The sequence below is a fragment of the Elephantulus edwardii genome, unplaced genomic scaffold (genome assembly GCF_000299155.1).
Source record: "Elephantulus edwardii isolate Elephantulus edwardi_28Jun2011 unplaced genomic scaffold, EleEdw1.0 scaffold00015, whole genome shotgun sequence".
NCBI lineage: Eukaryota > Metazoa > Chordata > Mammalia > Macroscelidea > Macroscelididae > Elephantulus > Elephantulus edwardii.
In genome coordinates, this window is record NW_006399765.1 from 15046974 (window position 1) to 15070420 (window position 23447).

Genomic DNA, 23447 nt, shown 5'->3' on the forward strand with positions numbered 1-23447 from the left:
GACAGTTTGTGATGTCACCGGTCAACCCACAAATACTCTCTGGGGACCTGTTAGAGGGACAGGGGCCTTGGCAGACTGGTTGAGTGTGGGGATTCAGGAGCTGGTCTGCCTGGATTTTTAAGTCCTGCTTCTGTTATTAAATTGCTGTGTGGCCTTATCAAAGTTATTTAGCATCTCTGAACCTCCGAGACCTCATAGAGAATTAGGATAACAATGTTACTGTTTAATGTTTGTAGAATTGGCTCTAGCCCATGGTAAGGATATAACAACAAAATGTTGCCAAGCCATGTGCCACCTTCAGTATCATTGAATCCAGTTGGACCATATTGTAATCTATGGGACTTAATTGGCTAATTTTTGGAAGTTTTCTTTTTTCCGCATACAGCTGTTGTTGTATACAGTCAAGTCACCTGTGACTCATAGCGACCCTATGCACAATAGCTCTGAACTCTGTCCTATCTGGAGCCAACCTCACTGTCTCTATTATCAGGCCCCATATTATCCCAGTCACTGTGTCAATCCATCTCATCCAAGGTCTCTCTCCTGTGCAGTCCCTCCACTCTTCCTAACATGATGTCCTCCTCTAAGAACTGGTCCCTCTTGGCATCATGCCAAGTACACGAGACGAAGTTTCAAAATCCTTGCCTCCAGAGAGCACGTTGGTTTCACTCTCTCCAGAACACTTTGTTTTCTTGGCAGTCCATGATATGTTCAGGACTCTTCTCCAACACCACAATGCCCCTATGTATATAATATGCACATACATGGCATACATAGGTCATTAATGCACAAGAAGGCTGTGTGGTTTGCAAAAATGTGTGCCTGGTTTTTGTAAAAATACCATAGATTGCTAGACCTTTCTTTCTAGTCTCAGTTCGGAGACTTTGCTAAGCCTGCCTGCTACAGTAATCCTGCTGGTACTTGAAATATCGATAATACAGCCTCTACTCCATAGTATCACAAAAGCCACTGCAGAATGGGCAATTAACGGATGAATGATGGACAGTAAATGAGAATTGTGCTGACAACCTAAAGGCAGGCTGTTGAATCCACTAGCTACTTCTTGAAAGAAATATGGGCAGTCTCTTCCAGTGCAATTTACAGCCTTCCCCAAACGCATGGGAAGGTCAGCTATGAGTCAGTTCTGACTCAGTGGTAATGAGTTTGGAGTTATAATGTGTGTTCTTTTCTAGGTGCTGAGGGTTATGAATAGTTGGATGAATAAGTATGTTCAACACAAAAAAAGGGCAACTGACAAAGTGATTATAATAACTGGAATTTGAAGCCCTGGGTTTGAACCTCAGCTCTGCTACTTCATAACTTTGAGAATATCACTGGAACTCAGTTTTACTTTCTGTAAAATGGGGACAATATCACAGTGATTGATATGTCAAGTTGCACAGTTTGGTGGGTGGAGGTAGGGAATGAAGGAAATGGCAATGATCCAGCAGGGACCTGAAAAGACAGGGTAATGATTGGCAAGGTCCAATAGTGCTTCATTATATAAAACATAATGCATGTGAATGATTGTATGAAACACAATGTGAATGAAGTAGTGTGAAATACAATGTATACGGACTTTGTAAACAAACCAATATAACATTTGAACATTTTTAAAATTAAAAAAACCCCAAACAAACAAACACTTGAGAAGAAGTGTTCAGTGTGAGGCTAGTAATTTCATTATATTTATGAAAAGGCCATCCCATGATATTGAGCACTAAGCACTAAATGCCAAAGGGGGTAATATGGAAAAATGTTCCACATTGAGAGATAGTTTGGGCAGATGTTATCATGAACAGCCTATCAGGAAAGGTCTTGAATTGCTGTGAAATAGGCTTAAAGAATATTGACTGGTACACTGTAGGCCTTGTTTATAGCAAATACAGATATGAGCTCAATACTTGCATAAATTCTGAAAGTTTGGGAAGAATCTAGATTATAACAGGTGCATCACCTGATCCAGGCATTAGTAACTACCTAGCCATCTGCTCATGATGGGTAAGGGTCGAAGTAGAAAAATTAGGTAGGAAAGGTGAGAGATGGTCTGTCAGCTTCAACACAGTGAGAAATGGTGGTTAGTTGGGCTCGGATGTTTGCAGTGGCATTGAGAAGAGTAGACAGACATAGGCCTTTTTTAGAGGTAGAACCATTGGGACTTGCTGATTTATTATTTTTCTTCATTAATTCAAATGTTCTAGCCCTGGGGATATAGCAGTAAACAAAACAAATAAAAAATGTGACAGTCTCTGTCATGGATGGTCATTTCTCCCATCATCTACTTTGCCCTGGGATCAGAAGGATGGTGTTTATGGGATAAATAAGATGTGACTCACTTCAGATTTAGGTAAGAATAAAAAGGAAACAACAACAAAAACAAATAAAAAAAATGTGCTTATTTAGCCTTAATTGCTGGTGGGAGGTGGAATGCTGAAGAAAGAGTGAGATGATTTCTAAGTTTCTGACCTGAGGGAATGACATGTTTGTTCCATAGTGAGATTTTGAGCATTTTTAATAGAATTATTAAGAAGAATATAATTAAAGAATTCTTACACCGTCCATGTGGGAGACCCAGATTCGTCTCATGCTAATGCAGCCATTGTCAATGATGATTGGAGCGTTGCTATGATGAGAACAGAAAGAAAGACCTGGCAATCTACTTTTTTAAATTTTATTTTATTATTTTTGTGTGAGTGTACCGTCAAATCAGATCTGACTGGTACAGGAGGAGACTGCCCCTCCTTCCCCGGCAGAGCATCTGGTGTATTCGAACCGGGCAATCTACTTTTGAAAATCAGTTCTTGAAAACTCTGGGAACCAGAGCAGGTTTGCCTGCACTGACCTTAAGAATGGTGTGGACTGGGCAATGTTTCTTTCTGTAGTGTATGGGGTCATTCTAAGTTGGAGGTCAACTCCATGACAGCTAACAATAACTAAGGAGCAACTTCTTACGTTGATGATTCCAGTGTCTCTTCTTTGTGAGGCTCTCTAGCCTCTTCTGAGTTTCTTGTACATAATAAGTTCCCTCATTTGTGTCCTCCTGCAGGGCCATTGAGACTAAGGAGAGGGAAATGTTCTTCACTCTGAGTTTATGTGTTCAAAGATCTTTACACAGAATCTTTGCTCTCTCAGCCTGCGTAGCTTCAGTCATGGCACACATCCACAGAGGCTGGATTTTAAGGAGGTTTCTTCTCCACCATTACACACTACAAGGTGCTGCTCATGCCCTCTTCACCCCCTGGCTCTTTTGTTTTGTACTGTGTGAACAACACAAGCCAGGAAGCTCCCTGGATGATCCTGAACTTTGAAAGGTCCCATCTGGACAGGTGTTATATATTCCATTGGGTTCTCTGCATGCTGTAACCAAACACACTGTCTTCTACATAGTTTACTAGCTAGCCGTGTATTATTGAGTACCTATATTGTTGAAGAGAGAAAGAGAAAATTCCAAAGGAAGGATCTGTTTGAACGCCTTTTGGAAGATGGCTAGAATTTTTTTTTTAATTGTGATCTGGTTGAAACTTTATAGAGCAATTTACTTTTCTACTTGCCTATTCGTGCATGTCTTGTTTTGTGACATTGATGACAAGCCCTACAATATGCCATCTCTCTAAACAGAGAGGCAAGAATGGCGAGGCTTCACCACACATACTTTGGACATGTTGCTAGGAGGTACTAGTCCTTCAAGAACGACATGAGGCTGGGAACGGTGGAAAGTCGGTGAAGGAGAAGACAACTCTCAACCAGGTGGATTGACACAGTGACGGCAGCAATGGGCTCTTGTGTGTCAGGAAGTGTGAGGACGGTGCAGGATGGAACAGGGCTCAGATCTTTCGTTCACAGGGTCGCTAGGAGTCATGCTTGACTCGATGGCACCTAACAACAACAATAGCAACTTCCTATTTTTCCTTGTGTTTACCATTCCCCTTTATCTTTCTTTTCTATCCTTTTTAGACTTAGGAGCTTTGACCTTGCTCAAATGCTATCCCCTTTGATCTTGTATTGTTCCACAGATACATACCTTTGTGGTATTATTGTTCACCTTGTAGTCTTTTATTTGCCTGAAAGTTAGAGAGTTATGTGGGTGACTACAATTCCAGGGTTGAAAGATGAATAGTCACGATCAGATCCCCAAGCCTGATTATTTTGTGATTTTGAGTTCCAAATCTTCTCCTGTTCTACCCTGGACCTATTGTTATCTCTTTCAAAATGGTCAGCAGTGATAACAGGGGACCATCTGCTTCTTTGTGTCTCAGGTTCACACCATCAATCGTAGTCCTTTGGACTAATTGTTACCTTGAGTCTTTGATTTTGACCCTTCTTTGTTCCAGATTGATAAAGACCAATGTTTGCACCTTCGATGCTCACACGAGCTTTTAAGACCTCAGTCACTCCTTACCAACCTAGACCACCACCTTTGTGGACTCCATTATGCCAAATGACATTAGTGGCTAGAGCTCTTTTGAGAGTCTAACACCAGCTGGCAAGCCACCTTCACCTCCCTGCTGGGGGAGTATGTGCAAGAAACCTCTCACATGGAATTATAAACGATTCTAGTGAACATAATTTCAGCAATTACCGATGTTCAGTAATTATGCTAATGCTGATTCACAAAGGGCTGTTATTTGCTCAGCATGCTCGATGCACATTATCTCTTTACCTGACTAACAGTGTTTTCTCACTGCAGTTATGGTTTGCTTGTCAAGTTAAGTGATGTTTGCATCTTTGAGCTTGTCAAGACACTAGGATTAAAGCTGAAGTTCTGTTCCTACCCCCAACCCAAGATTTTCCCAGGAGCTTTTTGAAGAGAAGAGAAGGGAAGGGGAAAAAAAACAAAGAGAAAGCAGATATCTTACTAGCTGATGGAGAAATAAAAGGTCAAGGAGGTGAAGAAAACTGTACAACGGCAGCTAGAGGAACAGATATGTCTCAGAGAAAGTGCAATAAGCAGGTTCCTTGGAGGCAAAGATGGTGAAGCTTCGTCTCATGTAGTCTGAACATGTTAGGTGAGGCTGTTCCTTGGAAAGGGACATCATGGTTGGAAAGGTGGAGGGTCAGCAAAGGAGAGGAAGACCCTCAGCAGGATAAGTGCCTACGGTGTCCATGACAGTGGCTTCAAGTGTGTTGAGGATGATAAGGATGGTACAGAATAGGATAGAGTTCAGGTCTTTTGTTCTTAGAGTTACTATGACTCATACTCAACTCAACAGCACTTAACAACAACAACAACAACAACAACATCTTGATTCCAGATATGGTAAAGGTTGAGGGCTGACTAGCCCTTCTCCGTGTGTGAACAACAGCCCTTTTCTTGATTTGGAATAATCAAGTTCCATTCTCGTTCTCTGCATCAAGTTGTAAAAGTGACAAGCTTTGGGCCAGTGATTCTCAGAGTGTGACCCCTGACCAGCACCAGCACCAGCACCAGGAACTTGTTAGAATAGGTGGCATTGTTGTCCCTGCTGTCAGCTTGTTTCCTTTCTTTTAAACTTTTGTGAGATGAAAGGTATTAGTGGTATACCCCAGGGAGACACTCCCTTTACCTGGGATCAAGGCTGAGATGGGATTAAGGGGTGTAACTCTCATTTGATTTGTCAGATCATAGCTTTCGTGCGATCGGTGTTGTTTTTGTTAGGTGCCATTGAGTTAATATAACCCACAGCAACCCTGGAAACGGTGGATTGAAAGCTTCCCCTCAGCACACTCGCTGCCTTGTGTCGTTATAGCTGTTTATTTGGGGGAGGACCCAATTCACTCCACGACACTCTCCCCATCTTTTTCCCACCCTTCACAGAGTTTGAACACTCCTGTTCAGAGAGAGCTGATGCTTTCTCAAGTTGAAGGCAAATCCAGGTGTTAACTGTTTCTACCAAAAGGCCACATGGGCTACAAAGCCGGTGACTCAGAGTTGAGAGCTAGAAGCCTCACATCACAGGGCACTCAGATCCTGGAAACAAAACAGGAGGTCCTTTCTAAAAACCACGGAGGCCATTTCTATACGCAGTTGTCTGCAGGCATTTCACTAAAAATGCTAGAGGGACACAGGATCCCCTTCAAAACCCAGTTCAGCAAGTGCCTGTGTTTGAAGCAACTGCAGATGGCAAAACTGAGAATTCTGCGGACCTACAGAAGTAGAAACTCTGATCCAGGGAAACATCTATAACATCATCACGATTACCATGAGACTCGGGCAGATCAGTGAAAAAAGCTCACCGAAGATTCTTTCACTCAGCTTTTTGTTGTTGTTGTTATGTGCTGTTGAGTTGACTACGAATCATAGCGACTGTCTGTACAATAGCTCTGAATGTTGCTCTATCTGGAGCCAGTCTCACTGTTTCTGATACACCTACCCTCATTATCCCAGTTATTATATTAATCCATCTCATCCAGGGTCTTCCTCTCCTGCTCTGTCCCTCCACCCTTCCAAGCATGATACCCTTATTCAGAGACTGGTTCCTCCTGGCTATATGCCCAAAGTATATGTGACAGAGTCTCAAAATCCTTGCCTCCAAGAAGCAGATTAGTTTCATCCTCTTCAAGACAGATCTTTTAGTTCTCTTCAACACGATAGGTTCAAAACTCTTCTCCAGCACCACAACTCAAAGGCATCAATTCTTCTTCCTTGGTCATTGTCCAGCTCTCTGATGCATAGCAAGTAATTGAGAAGACCATGTCCTGGATCAGGTGCACCTTAGTCTGTAGACTGACATCCTTACTCTTCAGCACTCTGGAGAGGTCCCTGAAAGTAGATTTTCCTAATGCAATTTGTCTTTTGACTTCCTGAATGTGGGTACTAAGAGTATTGATTGTGGAACTGACCAAGCGGAAATTGTTAACAATCTCAGAATATTTATTGTGCACTTGAGCACTGGGCTAGGATGGTAAAAACGCACATTTAACCCACTGTTGTCAAGCTGATTCCAACTCAAAGCAACCTTCAATCAGGTTTCTGAGGTGGCAGATCTTTATGGGAGGAGATTGCTAGTCTTTCTCCTTCAGAATGACTCTTGGATTTGAACTCTTGACCTTTAGGCTAACGGGTTGACTTGTTATCCATGAAAACACTAGGCTTCTTAGGATGATATAGTAAGGCCAAACTGGAATCTTAATCTTTGTTAGATCTAATTGATAGATTGACACAGAGGCTTCAGCAATGGGTCTAAGTAGGTTAGAGATGATGATGATGATGATGACGACGACGACACAGGAGAGCACAGAGTTCCAATCTGTTGTTCATGGCATCACTATGAGTTGAACTTGACTCTGACACCTAATACCAACAATAGCAGCGTATCTGATTGAGTCTCCATTTCTCTAGGGAAAATGGAATTGGATTAACAAAAGTACAACAGCATAGTTGAGGCAGAATTACCTCATAGAGGCAGAGGCTGTAATCTTTGTAGGAACCAGATCCAGCTGGTGGGTTTGAACTGCCCATCTTTCAGTTAGCAGCCAAGTGCTAATCATTGCTCCAATAGCAATCATCGTGGGGGATTTACAATATGTGAGGCCCTCTGCTAAGCATTTTCTATTGACTTCCTTCTTCAGCCCTATAAGGGAGCCCTGTTGCCCTAGTTCATGAGGAATTTCACTGTCAACCCAACGGTGGCGCCTCTCCAGTGCTTTGAACACACCAGTGGCTCAGAGGGAAAATGATTTCAGAAGGACGATTTTCTTACGTGTGAGTTACAGCCTCCGAAAAGACATTGGAAAGTCAGCTATGAGTCAGAACTGATGGAGAGCAGCGAGTCAGTGACAGCCCTAAGAAGTCGGTGTGTGTTCTTATTATCTCCATTTTACAGACAGCAGAAAAATCCTGTAATTTTTTTCCTGGTACTTGGCAGCTCACACAGAAGGAGATGAGACAGAGAGATAATGTTGGGACAGGACTGTAGAGAATAGCATTTCTTTGGATGTGTCATACTTTGCAATCTCTGCTTTGAGTGATGCAAAACTGAAAAGTGAAAGGCTTGAGTCCACTCAGGGTGCCTCAGAAGAAAAGCCTGGTGATCAACTTAGAAAAAAAATCAGCCAGCCATTGAGAATCAACATGTCAGCAGCTGGCTTGATTATAGTGTCATATCATATCCTGAAGATCCCATGGATTGCCACTAGAACAGACAGACACATCTTGGATAAAATGCACCCAGAGTATTCCTTGGAGGCAAAGATGGAGAAGAATATTCATCTCATTCTTTGGGCCTGTTGCTAGGAAAAATTGTTCCTTGGAAAGGGACGTGATGCTTAGAGAGGTCAGTGAAAGAGAGGGAGACTTCAGTGAGACAGATTGATGCCAGAGGCTGGAGCAATGGGCTCAAGTATGTCAGGGGTGGTGAGGGTGGCACAAGATAGAACAGGATTCAGATCTGTTGTTCTAAAGGTCACTTTGAGTTCTACTCAATGAAGTGGCACCTAACAACAACAACAACAACAACAACAGCATGGGGACACGGTGGGGGAATGGAAATGCATACTGTACATGAACAGTCATTTCAGGAGTTCAAGCCAACTTTCAGGCCAATCGATTCCACCTTCTTCACGCTTTTCTCCTTTGACTGGTTCTCTACCTTGAGACGGTACACTAAGACTGCTTTGTCAGAATATTGACACTTGGACATTGGAATCAATTAGCATGTACATTTCAATTACCTGGCCTGTCAGGAGCACCAAGTTCTTGTGCCAAAGTGAAAACAGAGAGAGTGCAGGAGAAGGAGGAAAGCGGAGAAGTAATTATAATTTGAGAGAAAAGGTCTGATTAGCTATTTGTTTTGTTGGTCTGCAGTTTGTTTTTAAAAAAGCAAGTTATCGGGAATGTGGAGGAACCCTGGGTTTAGCTATTGCACTGCTATTCCAAATAGTGTGCTTCTCCAGCAGTTCAAATTCACCAGCAGCTCTTCAGGAGAAAGATGAACAGTCTTCCTCCATTGTGATTTACAGCCTCAGAAACCTGATAGAGGGCCGCTGTGAGTCAGAACCAAGTGAGATCGAGTTCTGAGGTCTCAACCAGCCCCACCTCCTCCTTGCTAGGCTCCTTGATGTCTTTGAACTTCCTTCCTATCATTGTCAGGTACCAGTGAGTTGATTTCTACCCATTGGGATCCCATGAGAAGAGCTGTCCCAGAGGGTTTTCTTGCCTGTAACCTTGACAGAAACAGGTTATTGTGTCCTCCCACTGGGCGACAGCGGGTGGGTTTAAACACATTCCTCTTCATAGAGTCCAGGTTCACGAATTGTTTGCTCAGCATACACACTGAGTAGGTCCTCGCACCAGGGCTCCTTCTGAAGCTGACAGGGCTAGTCATAATCTAGCCTCACATCTTGGCTGTTCATAGGGTCACTATGAGTTGGTCACTTGACTTGATGACCCCTAATAGTAACAACAACATTATCTGTTTATCAACTTTCCCCCCCCTCCTCTTTCTCCCTCACTTGGCATCCCTGTAAACACCCAAGAATGATTCTGAATATAAACCTTCCTTTGGCTTTTTATTTTTTCTAAATTTTTTATTGGTTTGCATATAGTTATTAGTTGGGAACTCTGGTGGCCTAGTGGCAAGAAGCTGCACTGCAATCCCGAAGGCCCACGGTTCGAGGCCACTAGCTGCTCCTCAGGAGAAGGATGGACAATCTCCTCCCATGTAATTAACTGCCTCTGAAGACCCGCTGGAGGGTCAGTTATGGCTCGACTCCAAGTCTATGGTACACAACAGCAACATACATGTCTATATTTAGGTTAAAACTAAGTGTTCAATTTAATGATATGATTTCTTGCTTTAGTTGATTTTGTTTTTTAATTATCTGCTCAATTATCCATTTTATTTTTATTTTTTATGCCATAGGGACCAGTTCAGTCCAATCAACTATATTCAACTTCAGAGGGTTTCTCCTATACCTAACTCAAAGGGATAAGCAGTTCTGGTAGCCTATGCATTATGTGTCAGGTTGTAAATGGAAAGGTTGGAGGCTCAAATCCACGAGTCACTCTGCAGGAGAAAGAGGGGTAGTCTGCTGCCATTAAGATTTGAAGTCTTAGAAACCACGTCGAGGGTTGCTGTGAGTTGGAATTGACTCAAGAGCATGAGGTTTGGTTTTGTTTTGCTTGTTTGTTTAAGCCAAAGCAATATGGTAGAATTAACAAGGACACGGTAGCAGCCAATTCCAGGCATGCACTGCGTTATCTTTAAAGCATAATAATGGTGAGACGATGATATCAGCTCCTCTGAAAGCACCCATACACCATTGGCATTGAATCGACTGTCACTCACAGTGGCCTTACCAGACACATCAGAACTGTCCCATTGACTTTCCAAGGTCACATCTCTACTTAAGCAGCCTGTCCCATCTTTCTCCTGCCGACCAGCTGGTGTGTGTAAATTCCGACCTTCTTATTCACCAGCAAAGCACCTAACCAGTTCACCATGGGGGCTCCTTAAAAGGCATCTAGTAGACATTACCTATCAGAATTGGTGATGATAGGTGCACTCTGGTTGTTACTTACTAATGAGCATCTGCCACGTCGTTCTGTCTTTTATGAGCAGTAAGAGGGAGCACCTGGCCTGAATACGTGCTCCTCCAACGTGCTTGCACCTTGAGCACCATAGCTGGGTGTGTGTGTGTGTGGGGGGGGCTGTTTGCTGAACTGCTGACTCTGCCTCGGCAGGTGTGTGTGCAGCTCGAGAAGCCGCTTCAATCACAAGCTCTCGGGCAGTGCTGTTGATGCTGGTCTGTGGAGTAAGGAGATATCGAGGACATAAATGCAAATCCTCAGCAGGAAATCCAACTGGAACAACCCGGTGTGAGATCTTGACCAATGATTTGCTTCTTCCATTTTTTCCCCTTTTTAAAAAAATTTATTATTAATTTCAGTGAAAATTTACAGAGACTTTGGATTTCCATTCATGCATTGTTGCACTTTTCTCCCCTCCCAAACCTCTCCCCACTCTTTCCATTTCTGTTATCGGTTCCTTTCTCTCATCTCTTTGATGCTAGAGAGGATGATCTGTCCAGTTCCCAGTCCAAGGGACTGTACTGCCCACTCCTTTGCAAATGACTTTGCATCTCCTTGACTCATCCTAAGATGAGTGTCTACTGTTTCATGGTAGGACTCTAACAGTGAACACTCTTAAGTTGCTCTGCTTCTCTGGGAAGATAGACACTATAGGAGATAGGAGTCAACAGGAGATAAAAACAGTGCAACCGAGTGTGTAAGGGCCTTGATTTCAGATCCAAGCAGTAGAAAGTGATCCTGGATATAATTTAAGCAGCAATGTAATTTATTTAGTAGATTATTTGATGGGCAGCTCACAGAAGGGACCTGGAAGGTTGAGAACGGGGAGAAGGTGGGAGTGTGTGGTGGGAGACGGTTGCTTTTTATTCCTGTCTGGGTTCTTTGCTGCTGTGAATACATTCACAACCATGGCTTCAATTTTGAATCTTTTACTAAGGTTTCAGAATCCCAGGTGGGGGCCTTTACTTGAATCATACTTGACTGGTATATACAGTACCTTTGCTGTTGGAGGAGAGAAGAGAAAGCGTCCCTCAGTTTGTTCCTACAGAATCAAGAGATGGTCCATGGTTAGTATCTTTTCTTTCTCTCCTCTCCCCATGCCATCTCCTACTCAGACCACCCACTCCAGTAGCTACCTCTGGCGTCTCCAGAGTTGGGATTGGAACAAGAGGTGAGTTTTGGTACAGGAAAGGTCTTAATTGACAGATACATCTTGACCTGGTGGTACTGATATCTGCACTTGGCAGATGTTCAAAGCTGAATCTTGCTCATTCTGGCGGGTCATCTGATATTCCAACTTAGCTGTTGAGAGGTCCCAAGTCATTCTCTTAGGAGACATCCAGATACCTCATATGAAAGTCCTCCAAGGCTGTCTCAAATCCATTTTTTTACTCCCTTTGGGCTTTGTGAATGGACAGCAAAGATTTGATTTCTCATCTAGTTCTGGTTCATAGTGGAGGCAAGTCATCTGGTTTCAAAGGCACAAGGCAACTGAAGAACTAACTACCAAACAGCTAGAGCTTTTGTGTTTGGAGTTTGTCTACAACGTTGTTCTAACAACGACCAGAATCACTTGTGAGCCCTACCACACAGAAGCCTGGAGGGAGCCCAGAAAAAGAGAGCTATTATGTCAAGGCAAGTTTTCTCCCAAAGCAGATTCTCAGAAGATCTGGAGTTACTATGAAGTGTCTGTTCATTCTCAGATTTTCTTAGTAAAAGGACAAAAACCTTCTCTTGGCATTTAGCACTTCTGAGTCACAGGTGACTCAATGGCACATAACAACAACAACAAGAAGTATCCACTTGGCCATGACTGTACCTTGGCCTGGTGAAATTGATCATGTTTTGTTCGGTGATTTGTGAGTTTCCTGTTTTGTGGGTCTCATCTGCCATTTTGAATTAGCATTTCCTCCCTCTCCCCTTATGCTAGTTGTCAGCCCAAGTAATCGGGCTATTAGTTAATCACAAGCCTTTATCTCATTAGAAGATCTGGATGAGAGTAAAATAAGGCAAGTGCCTACAGCTGAGTGTGTTAGATCAAACCAGAGCCACACTGCCTGGTACTTGGCTGGGACTTGTTAAAAGATCTTAGTCCATTTGAAATCTCCCCCAACCCCCTTATTCCTTCTGTGCACTAAAAGTCTATGATACAGGTTTAGGAAAAGGACAGAGGCGAGGGGAGCTTAAGTATTCTATTATCAGAGAAGCAGATTTAGATTTTTGTTGTTTGTGGTAATAAATTTTAAGAGCAACTTCCACAATATTAAAGAAGCATGAAGATGTGAAATACTAATTTTTGTCTTGCAAGTATGTATTGCATCGAACAAGGGATCATGTTGGTGTTGGAAATGTTGGGTCCTCTGTCCATTGGACAGAATATTTGGTTTTCATCTGGACATCTGGAGTCACAGATTACGTGAGTAAACAACATGGCAGGAATTCCTTGTATTGGAACGAAAATGAACATTTCTTCTCAAATTCTTAAAATCTTCATTACGCTCATGCATAATCTGCTCACCCATCTCTCTAGATCCTTTGGCAAGCATACTTGGCTCTTTTGATAAATTCTTAGAGGTAAAAGAAAAAGGTAGGAGTTTAAGAATAATTGTCATGAGGTACTTAAAATATCAAAAGGTAGAATAGGGTATGAAGATTTTAAAAGCTCCTAATAAGGATCCCTTGTGGCTCACTGTGCAGTGTGTTGAGTTGTTAATTGAAAGGTCAGTGGTTCTAACCCGTCGGCCACTCCACAGGGTACAGATGGTCAGTCTTTTTCATAAAGATGAACAGTCCCAGAAACCAAACGGAGAATTGCCTTCAACAGCAATGTGTTGTTTTGGTGTTTTGAAATATGAAGTGTCCAATTGTTTTTTAGGAAGTAATATCAATACTCTTATCAGCAGTTTTTGAGTTTTAGAGACTGTCTATTATCCTGCTTCTGGAGTGTATCGGATTTTATTTTTAATTGCTAGCTCAATGGATGAAGAATGATGTCACATACTATTTTCATTTTCATTGATTTGATTATGAGGGAGGTAATCATTTATGTATTGGCCATTTGTCTACTCACATGCTATGTTCAATTTTCTGTTTCCTCATTCCCCCTTTTCTTGCTAATTTGTAAAAGACTTTAAATACTAAGGCTATTAACCCTTTCTCTGGCATGCACTTTGCAATCATTTTTCTTACTTGTCTTTTGACTTCTAATTTTCTTTACAGTGTTTCTTGACATATTAAAATATTATATTTTTATATCGTTAGATCAGTCAATTTTTTTTTACTCACAGCTTTTTTACTTTGATACCACGCTGCAAACTCAAGCTTATAACAATCTCTACACTTTCTTCTAATATTCAAGGAGCTTTATTTCCTGTATTTACATCTTTAAGGTATCTTTTGCTATGGGGATGGTACAGGAGCTCTGGTATCAGGGTGGTAAGGCAGTCTTTGCTAACCAAAAGATTGCTGGTTCAAACCTACCAGCTGCTCCACAAGAGAAGGATGCAGCAATCTGCTTCTGCAAAGATTTACAGCCTTGGAAGCTTTATAAGTTTCCAAGTTTTTATAAGTTTCTATTCTACCTTCATGAGGTAGCTGTCAGTCAGAATTGACTTGATGGCTCATTGTTTTGGGAAACTATCTCTTTTCAACTAGTTAAATAATTTAAGCAATGCTTATTAAATCTAGACTTTGCCTATTGGTTTAAAACTCTTTCATTGTCATATATTAAATAGTTATCTATCAAATAAAAGACTTTTATTGGGATCGTTGACCTGCCTGCCTAATCTTGTACAGTCCCCAAGTGGCTTTATATTAGAAACTTTATTCCATCTCCAATTCTTCAAGCCATTATCCCTCCCTTTCAAAACTATATTATGGCTTCTTCCAGATGCTTGTTACAGCGTTAGGCTGTTGACTCATTTTTGGAATTTGATCAACTGCTTTAGATTTATAATTGATTGGGAACAATTTATATGATTGGGTCTTGCCACTCTGAAACATTATATTTATTTTATTTTTCTGGGAAAGGAAGGGTATTATTTTATGATGTCACTACTTTTTTTTGCATTTTCTTCATAAAAAGAAATTGTACTTATTTTTAGTTAAATTTAGATCCTTCTTATTTTGTTTAATTGCAAATGAGATTGTGTCCTGTTTTTTTCTTACCAGATATGGCTTGCTTGTATGTGATAAGTTACTTGTCTTTAATATGCATTTTTGTAACCATCAAATTCTATCAACTGTTTAATAAGTCTGATCATTTATAGCTAGTTCTCTGGGGTATTTTTAAGTAGAACCTGTCTAGTAGCCTGCAATAACTGCATTTTTTAAATTATTTCTCAATGGTTTTCTTCCTTCTTCCTTCCATTCTTCCTTTCCCCCTCCCCTTTTCTCTCCTTTCTTTTCTTTCTTCCAATATTAGTGCTTTTAGACAATGTTAAATGATAAAGGGACATACATTCCTGTATTTCACTCCTGAACAGAGACATCATTCTATGACATCTCTTATTTGATATATTTAGTATTATTTCATCAGTTATTCTTCAACTACATTTGTATGTGAAATTGACCAGGGTTTGGTGTTTTTGTTTTGTTTTTTTTAAAGTTTTTCTCCTATTCTGGTGTGCATACTGTTAATGTAAAGGGGAAAAAAATAGAACATATGGTTTTCTACATTATTTTCCCTGCATGCTGGAAGAATTTATTCTTTGTGATAACTAGATGTTATTTGAAAATTCAAACAAATGTAGCTGTAAAAATGCTCCTTTTCGTGGAGGTAATTCAATCTAACTGTCTAATAGCTCTCATTTTTCTGGGATGACTGCAGTATGCACTGGCGGGCGCTCTCTGACTGGATATGTCCTACGGTCCTCTGCTCCTTGGCTAGCTCATTTGAGTCTGTTCCTGGAACACGTTTTAAACTGAAAGGAAATAATAGTAAGTCTATGGGATTGGGTTTATAAATTATAGTTGAACTTTATTATGACCATTTGAAGAATAAAAGTGAGCAGGAAAGGAGAGAGGAAGCAGGGGAAGAGAAAGATAAATATTGAAGTCATCAGTGAGTTCCTGTTACTTTGATCCATAATCAACACCCATGGTAACAGCAGTCAAGAAAGCAAAAGCTGGGTTGCATTGGGAAAATCTGCTGTCAGAGGCCTCTTTACCATGCTCGAAGAGCTCGGATGCCACTTTAAATACTATGGTGCACCTGGGCCATGGTATTTTTAGTTTAGTTGCTTTATACATGTATGTGGAAATTGCATAGTGAATAAAGAGCATCTAAAAGGCATTGATGCCTTTGGATTGTTGTGTTGGGGAAAAGTATTGGCTATACCATGAACTGCTGAAACACCAAACAAATCTGTCCTGGAGGAAACATATTCAGGGGACTTCTTAGAGGCATCAATGGTGAAATTTCATCTCACATATTTTGGACATATGGTCAAGAGTTGCTAATACTTGGAAAAAGATATCATACTTAGAAAAATAAAGGGTAAATGAAAGAGAAGATTACCTTCAATAAGATGGATTGACATATAATGTATGTACAATATAAAATGCTGTCAAATAAATTATGGCTCGCCAAATTATATAGATATAACATATATAATATGAGTATATATATATAGTTGTGCCTTCGAGTCAAGCACAACTTATAGGGACCCTATGAACAGAAGGCCTGAAGCCCCTCTACAACTGTCTACATTTATCAAAGTTCATAGTTTCTGGAGGCATGTTCTTTAGGAAGTAGATGCCACTCCTGGGGTGTGTGTGTGTGTGTGTGTGTGTGTGTGTTTATGGCTACTACTTAGGTAATGAATGTCTTGCTGGTGTTTTCTCACTTCTCAAGTGTTTACTAAGAGACTATAAGCTATCAAAATTTATAATAAATACAAATTTATTAGCAAATTGATAGAAATGAAAAAAATAGTTTATTTTATGCAACATTTTCTTGTAAGTAAAAAGAAATTCACTTGTGAAAAAGAAGCTTTTCCAACATATCCTTTTTATAAACTATATATGCTTTCTTGAATTTATTTTTTTACTGTAGTGTCTGGGGTAAAACAAACAGGCTATTAATAATACTGTGTTTCAAAGATTATATTCTAAAAAGAGCTGTTTGTATCAGTCTGACAAAAGATGGACTTAAGGTGAGAAAGTTCTAGAGTTGCAAGAAGTTTTTTCTTTTCCTCCAGAAATATCAATAATAAAGGCTTATTTTTTTTATTCTTGCAGGAATATTTTGTTACTGCAAACTAAAAATGAGAAATTGATTTATCAATACTGACAGAAACAAACCCAAATGTCTCTTCATTTGCCCTTTTAGTCATGCTAGCAGGAACTCTCCCACTCTCCTTCAGTTGCCCTTGAACTTAACCTTATACTTTTACTTGCAGTTTATAAGAACCAACAATAAAAAACAAAAACAAAACCCCACCAAAAAAAATCCAAACAACCCCTAGTATGTGAGGACAATGGAAATTTTCATTCCTAAGTTTACATTCAGCCACTCAAATAGGGCTACTTGTTCTTCAGGCTACGGCTTGTCTAATTCTGGTCCTCATCATATTTTATCTGCTTTCACTAGAAAATAACTACCTCTAAAGGCAGCACAGTAAATCATCAGGTATTTCTTTGGTTTGTGATTCTGTTCTTCGGCAGGTTGGGCTGAATGTGGGCAGGAAGTTCTTGTAGTCTTGGCTGTAGTAGGGGCTGTTGAGGCTTCACATACTCTTGTATCTTCCAGTAGTTAGCCTGGGCTTGCTCACATGTAGATAAAGCACAGACTGAGAGGAAGTGGGAAGCCTCTAGATGGCCTGGGCTTGGAATGGCACAAAATCACATCTCCCACCTTGTGTTGATCAAAGCAAGTCAAAGTCAAAGTCAAAGTCAACTCCATCTCTTGAGAAGAGAGCCAAAAAGTTCCATTGGGCTTGGAATGGCACAAAATCACATCTCCCACCTTGTGTTGATCAAAGCAAGTCAAAGTCAAAGTCAAAGTCAAAATCACCTCCATCTCTTGAGAAGAGAGCCAAAAAGTCCCATTTCTAAAGGCCTGGCAACAACAAAGGGCATCCACATTTCACTGTTTTAAAACATTTTGTATGTATGATGATATAAAAAAATGACATAATTATGTATATTGGTTATATATTATAGATTTTTTATGTTGATTATACATCATATATATTTAATATATATTAAAGTATTATAATGATAAAAATGATATATTATATAATTTGATATATACTGGCATGTAATGATATAATTACAACCATTTTATATAGAGAGATTGTTGTGTACTGGCGAGTTAGAACCAGTCTATAGCTGAATCTCCAGCAGGTTTTCAGAGGCAGTTAATTACATGGGAGGAGACTGCTCATCGTTCACCATGGAGCAGCTTGTGGGTTCAGACGGCATACCTTACTTAGTATTGACAGTGCAGTTCCTTACCAGTAAGCCACTAGACAGACAGACAGACAGACAGACAGACAGACGCGTGCGCGCGCGCGCGCACGCACACACACACACACACACACACACGGAGTGTCTGAGAAAGTCCCTGCTCTGAAGTCAGGAGCAACTCAAAGCTGACCCTCTAGTGGGTTTTCAGAGGCTGAATGGGAGGAGATTGCCTATCTTTCTCCTGAGGAGCTACTGATGAGTTAAGAGTGTTTGGGTTGACAGTGCTGCTGCCCATCCACTTAGGTCACATATACATAAACATATACACACACATACATACACTCTGCCACCTTTGTCAAACTAGTGAGAAGTGCATGGTTTTATTTTTTTCCAAGAGGTTTGAGTTTTTAAAAATTTGTTAATTCCATTATTTTTCAGGGAGCCCTCCTGGCGTAGTCTGCAGGGAATTGCTCCACTAACCCAAAGTCTGTGCTTCTCAGGCAGTTAGAAAACCCTTCCTTCCCTTGTGATTTTCAGCTTGTGAAAACCTGCAGGAGAGTCAGCTGAGTTGCTCCTAATTAAGAGGCAATGAGTAAGTATTTTTATCATAATGTTGATTATTCGTTCAGTTGTAGGGATTTTTGTTTATGTTAAGTCTTAGTTCATACTGAATGCTATAATTTTTGGTCTTCCTCAGTAAATGCTTCCAACACTCTTCAATTTCAACAAACATGGTTGTGCTATATACAAATCACAGGTTATTAGTGAGTATTCTTCTAATCTTCATGCCAACTTCTTCATATAGTTCAGTTTCTAAGATTGTTTTTCTTAACATAAGAATCAATAAGGGAAAAGGATACAGCCCTAATGAAAACTTTTCCTGATTTTAGACTACCCAGTGTCATCTTATTTTAAGAACTGCCTGTTGGTCTATGTATAGGTTCCACTTGTGTGCAACTAAATGTCTGACATTACTATTCTTTGTAATATTATTCATCATTTGTTATAATTCATGCAGTCTGTTTCCATTGCACATTCAATAAAATGGATAACCATATTGCTATTTTTAGATAAGATCTATTTGACATCAGTTTTGATGTCCCTCTTCTGAATCTGGTTGAGTTTCTGACAGTTCCTTACCAATGTATTTTGCACTCCTATTTGAATTGTTTTCAAGCATAATTTTACTTTCATGTACAAGTAATGATATTGTTCACTATTATCCTCATTCTCTTCAGTAAACTTTCTTAGGAATGGGCATGAATTCTTTTCAGTAATCTCTCTTTCGAACGGATATGGAAGAGATCTGCATCTTTTTTGACTGGTTGGCTAAGTAGATGTCTTCTAATTTTTTGGCACAGAGAGGTGAGTGTTTTTAGTACCACATCCCTTTGTTGAAGCATCTCAACTGCTATTTCACCTGTTTCTGGGGCCCACTGTTCTTGTCCATACCTTCTTACTTTAATACCATCAGTTCTGTATTGTTTGCTACCTCCTGAAATGCTTGGACATTAAGCAAGTCTTTTTGCTGCAGAGACTGTGTATTCATTCTGTCTTCTTTAGATACTTTCTGCCTTGTTCCATGTTTGGTTCATAAACTCTTTCATTATTCCAAGTTGAGACTTGACCTCTTTCTTCAAAGTGTTGAATGTTTTCTTTTTGCTTTTTTAAAATCCTAGTTCTTTACACATTTCATAATAATACTTTCTTTTCAAGCTTTCTTTTGGAATATCCTATTCATCTCTTTTATGTCATCATTTCTTCCATTTGTTTAATCTACTCTATAGTCAAAAGTAAGTTTTAGAGTCTCTTGTAAATAGCTGTTTGGACTTTTTCTGTTTCTCTCAGTTGGCCTTTTGTTTGCTTCAAATATACTATCAGTCACACATTTCATCTTATATTTGTTCATTTATGACACTACATCAAAACTCTTGTGAATTTGATTCTAAATTCAGTCAGGATTGAATTCATACTCAAGACAGTAATTCATTCAACTCTTGTGAACTTGCTTTAATTTTCTTCAGTTTCAACTTGAACTTACAAATTAAATGTTAAGTCTGTTCCACAGTGGGGCTTTTGTTTTGCTCTGATTAATAATATTGAGTTCTCCATTGTCTCTTTCCATTAAACATAGTTTATTTAATCAATGTGTATTCCATCTGATGATGTTCACATGTATTGTTGATGTTTGTACTGTTAGAAAAATATATTTTCAATGAATATATTGTCCATCTTGCAAAATTCTGTCATATGAAAATCCTCAACATTGCTGTCACCAAAGCCCTATTTTCTTTCCAACTGCAATTCCTTCTTAGTTGATAACTTTTGCATTTCAATCTCCATTAGTGAACAATGCACCTTGGTTGTATGTTTGGCTGCAGAAATTGGTAAAAATCTTCCATTTCTTCATTCATCTTTGATATTAGTAGTTAGTGTATAGATTTGAATAATAGCTGTATTACCTGGTCTTTAGGCTGCAGAAATTGGTAAAAATCTTCCATTTATTCATTCACTTTTGATATTAGTAGTTAGTGTTTGGTTTGAATAATACTTGTATTACCTGGTCTTCCTTTTAAATATATAGATTTTATTCTATTACTGAAAAGACTATATTATTCAGGATAGCTGTTCCACTGTTCTATTTAACCATGGATGTATGATTGTCTGATTCCAAAGGACCAGCATTATTCCATTTTAGCTCACTAATGCCAAGGATATTGATCTTCAAGTGTTCTATTTCCTTTTGACAACTTTCTATTTTCTTTGATTCATACTTTGTCCGTTCCATGTTACAGTTATTAATGAAGGTTTGACTTGATAACACGCTACAATAGCAGAAGCAAATCACTTTGTGTTATGCTGCACCAGCAAATGAGGGTCTCCAAAACCTTAGCCTATCCTTCTGATTGACTCAACTTTTATTTCCTTTTAAATATTTTTTTATTTAATTGTTGTTTAAACAAAAGTTTACAGAGAACTTAGATTTTAATTCATTCATTGTTACACATTTTACCCCCTCTCCCTCCCTTCCCCTTCCCCAAGTTGACTTTTTCTTTCTTTTCATTAATTTCTTTATAACAAACATTCTAATATAAATTTGAACAAATTCTTTCAATTTCCCTCACTAGCCCCCATCAAATTGTACAACACAATGATTAATCCCCTCTTAACCCTGTACATCCACACCCCTCTGCTCCTGGCCTCTCCCACCCCTCCTGGATCTTTATACTCCTTCTGCAATAACGGTCTTATACAATATTTATCCTTGTGGGACTGAGTTAGTTCACTCAGCATAATGCTCTCCAGTCCCTCCCAAGTTAGGTAACAGTTTACATAGTTATTGCTCCTGTGTGCTGTTTAGTATTCCATTGTGTGAACATACCGTAATTTCTCAATTCTTCCTTAGTTGTATATGAATATTTTTTTCTGATGGCCTCGTGGGTGCAAGAGTTGTACTGCCAAGCAAAAGGCAGGGAGTTCGAATCCACCAGCTGCTCTCCAGGGAAAAAAGATGAGCAGTCTCCTTTCTTGTCATTTACAGCCTCTGAAAACCCAAGAGGGTCAGCTGTGAATCGGTTCTGACTTGAACGCAATGAGTTATTGTTTTGTTGTTCCAACGAGTGTGAGTCGGGTAGTGTTAATCTTACACTGTGTCCTGTGTTCCCCTCTTAGCCTGAAGCTTTTCACTGGCCACTTTTTTCAGAGGTAGATTGCTTCATCTTTAACTGCGAGCACCAGTGAAACCTGTCCACTGTGAGAGAGATCTTGCTGGTCTTTGAAACACTGAAAACATCGCTTCCAGCATCACAGTAACATGCAAATCTCCAAGTAGAACAAACTGAAAGTTGAATAGTAAATATATCCATGGTATTAGTTGCTGGAGCCATTAGTTACAGGGAGTCCTGGTGGCCTAGTGGGTAAGGAGTTGCATTGCCAACTCAGAGGTAGGAAGTTCAAATCCATCAGCTGCTCTATTGTAGAAAAACAGGCAGTCTCCTCCTGTGTAATTTACAGCCTCTGAAAACCAGGCAGAGGATCAGCTAGGAGTTGGTTCTGGCTCCATGGTCCGTAATGACAACAGCATTAGTTACCATCTCTCAAATTTTGATCTATTTTATTGCTACCACTGTCAAATAAAAAGTATTTTCTCACTGATTTCTTGTTTGAGTCATGGCTCATTTAGAAGTTTGAAATTGTCAAACGTAGGAGAATTTTCTTGCTATTATTTGTTCCTGATTTCTTGCTTAATTCCACTGCCACTCAAGACCTTCCTTTGCCTAATTGAAATCTTTTTAAACTTGCTGACTCTCGCTTCCATCCAGAATATGGTCAATTTTTGCAATTAATGTTCCATATGTCCTTGTCACGTGTTCTTCTGGGGGAAAAGAGACGAAGCCGTAACTGGTAAATCTTCATTATGAAACTCGGATTTTTTTCCAATATGGAACATCTTCCACTGTCCTATTTAATATGATGGAGTTTTGGGGCCTTGAATTTGCTTTATCTGGTTTGAATATTGTACTCGTGCTTTTAACATTTGCATTTGCTGAATATATATTGGCCTCTTTTTATTTTAACATAAAAAGTGGCATTTTGTCTCGAAAAAATCTATAATTGGATTTTTGTCTTTGACTTAATTTTGTTTTAATTTTTCTTTTAATAGCAGAATTAAACTCTTTGGCACTTACTGTTAAAAGTATTTCATATTATTATTTAGAGCTGCTTTAGGCTTTTTATTTTTTATGCCTTGTTTTCTTTGTACTATTTCTACTATTGAACTGTCCTATGTTGCAGGGAAAAATAGTATTTTGGAATATATTTTCATTAGAAGAGTGGTATTTTATAAGGTTCTCAAAACATTCTTTCAATGATGGCTTTGCAATCATAGATAAGATGTTGGTGTTTCATACACAGAGCAAGCATACCTTCCTTCTTTTATCCATAACTTATTGGATTCTACTCACATAATCTCATGTCTAATATTGGATTATTCTTCTTAAAGAGTATTTGTTCATACTTGCATTGTTTTAGAAACTGTGCTCCCATGTTTTCCATGGGAAAGTTTTCAGAAGCAGATAGCCAGGCCTTTCTTTTGAGGTGCCGCTGGGTAGATGTCCGTTTTCAGGCTTTTGGTTAGCATGCTATCTGATTTTATCATCCAGGGATGATACATGGCTTGGTTATTGGCATTTATTTTCAAATTAAGGCTCTTTTTTTTTAAACTCCTAATAGGATATTATTGTTGTGTACCATCAAGTTGGAACTGACCCTTACATGACCCTTCAGTGAGTTTTCAGAGGCAGTTAATTGCATAGGGCAAGAATGCCCATCTTCTCCTGTGGAGCAGCTGGTGGATTTGAATGGTGTACCTATGGGGTTGCAGCACAGTCTTTTACCTCTAGGCCACCAGAGCTTCCTCAAAAGGAGATGAGATACACACACATGCACGCACATGCACACGCACAGATATAAGGAGATGTATACACACATATGCATATATATGTGAGATATATCTATATACACACACATA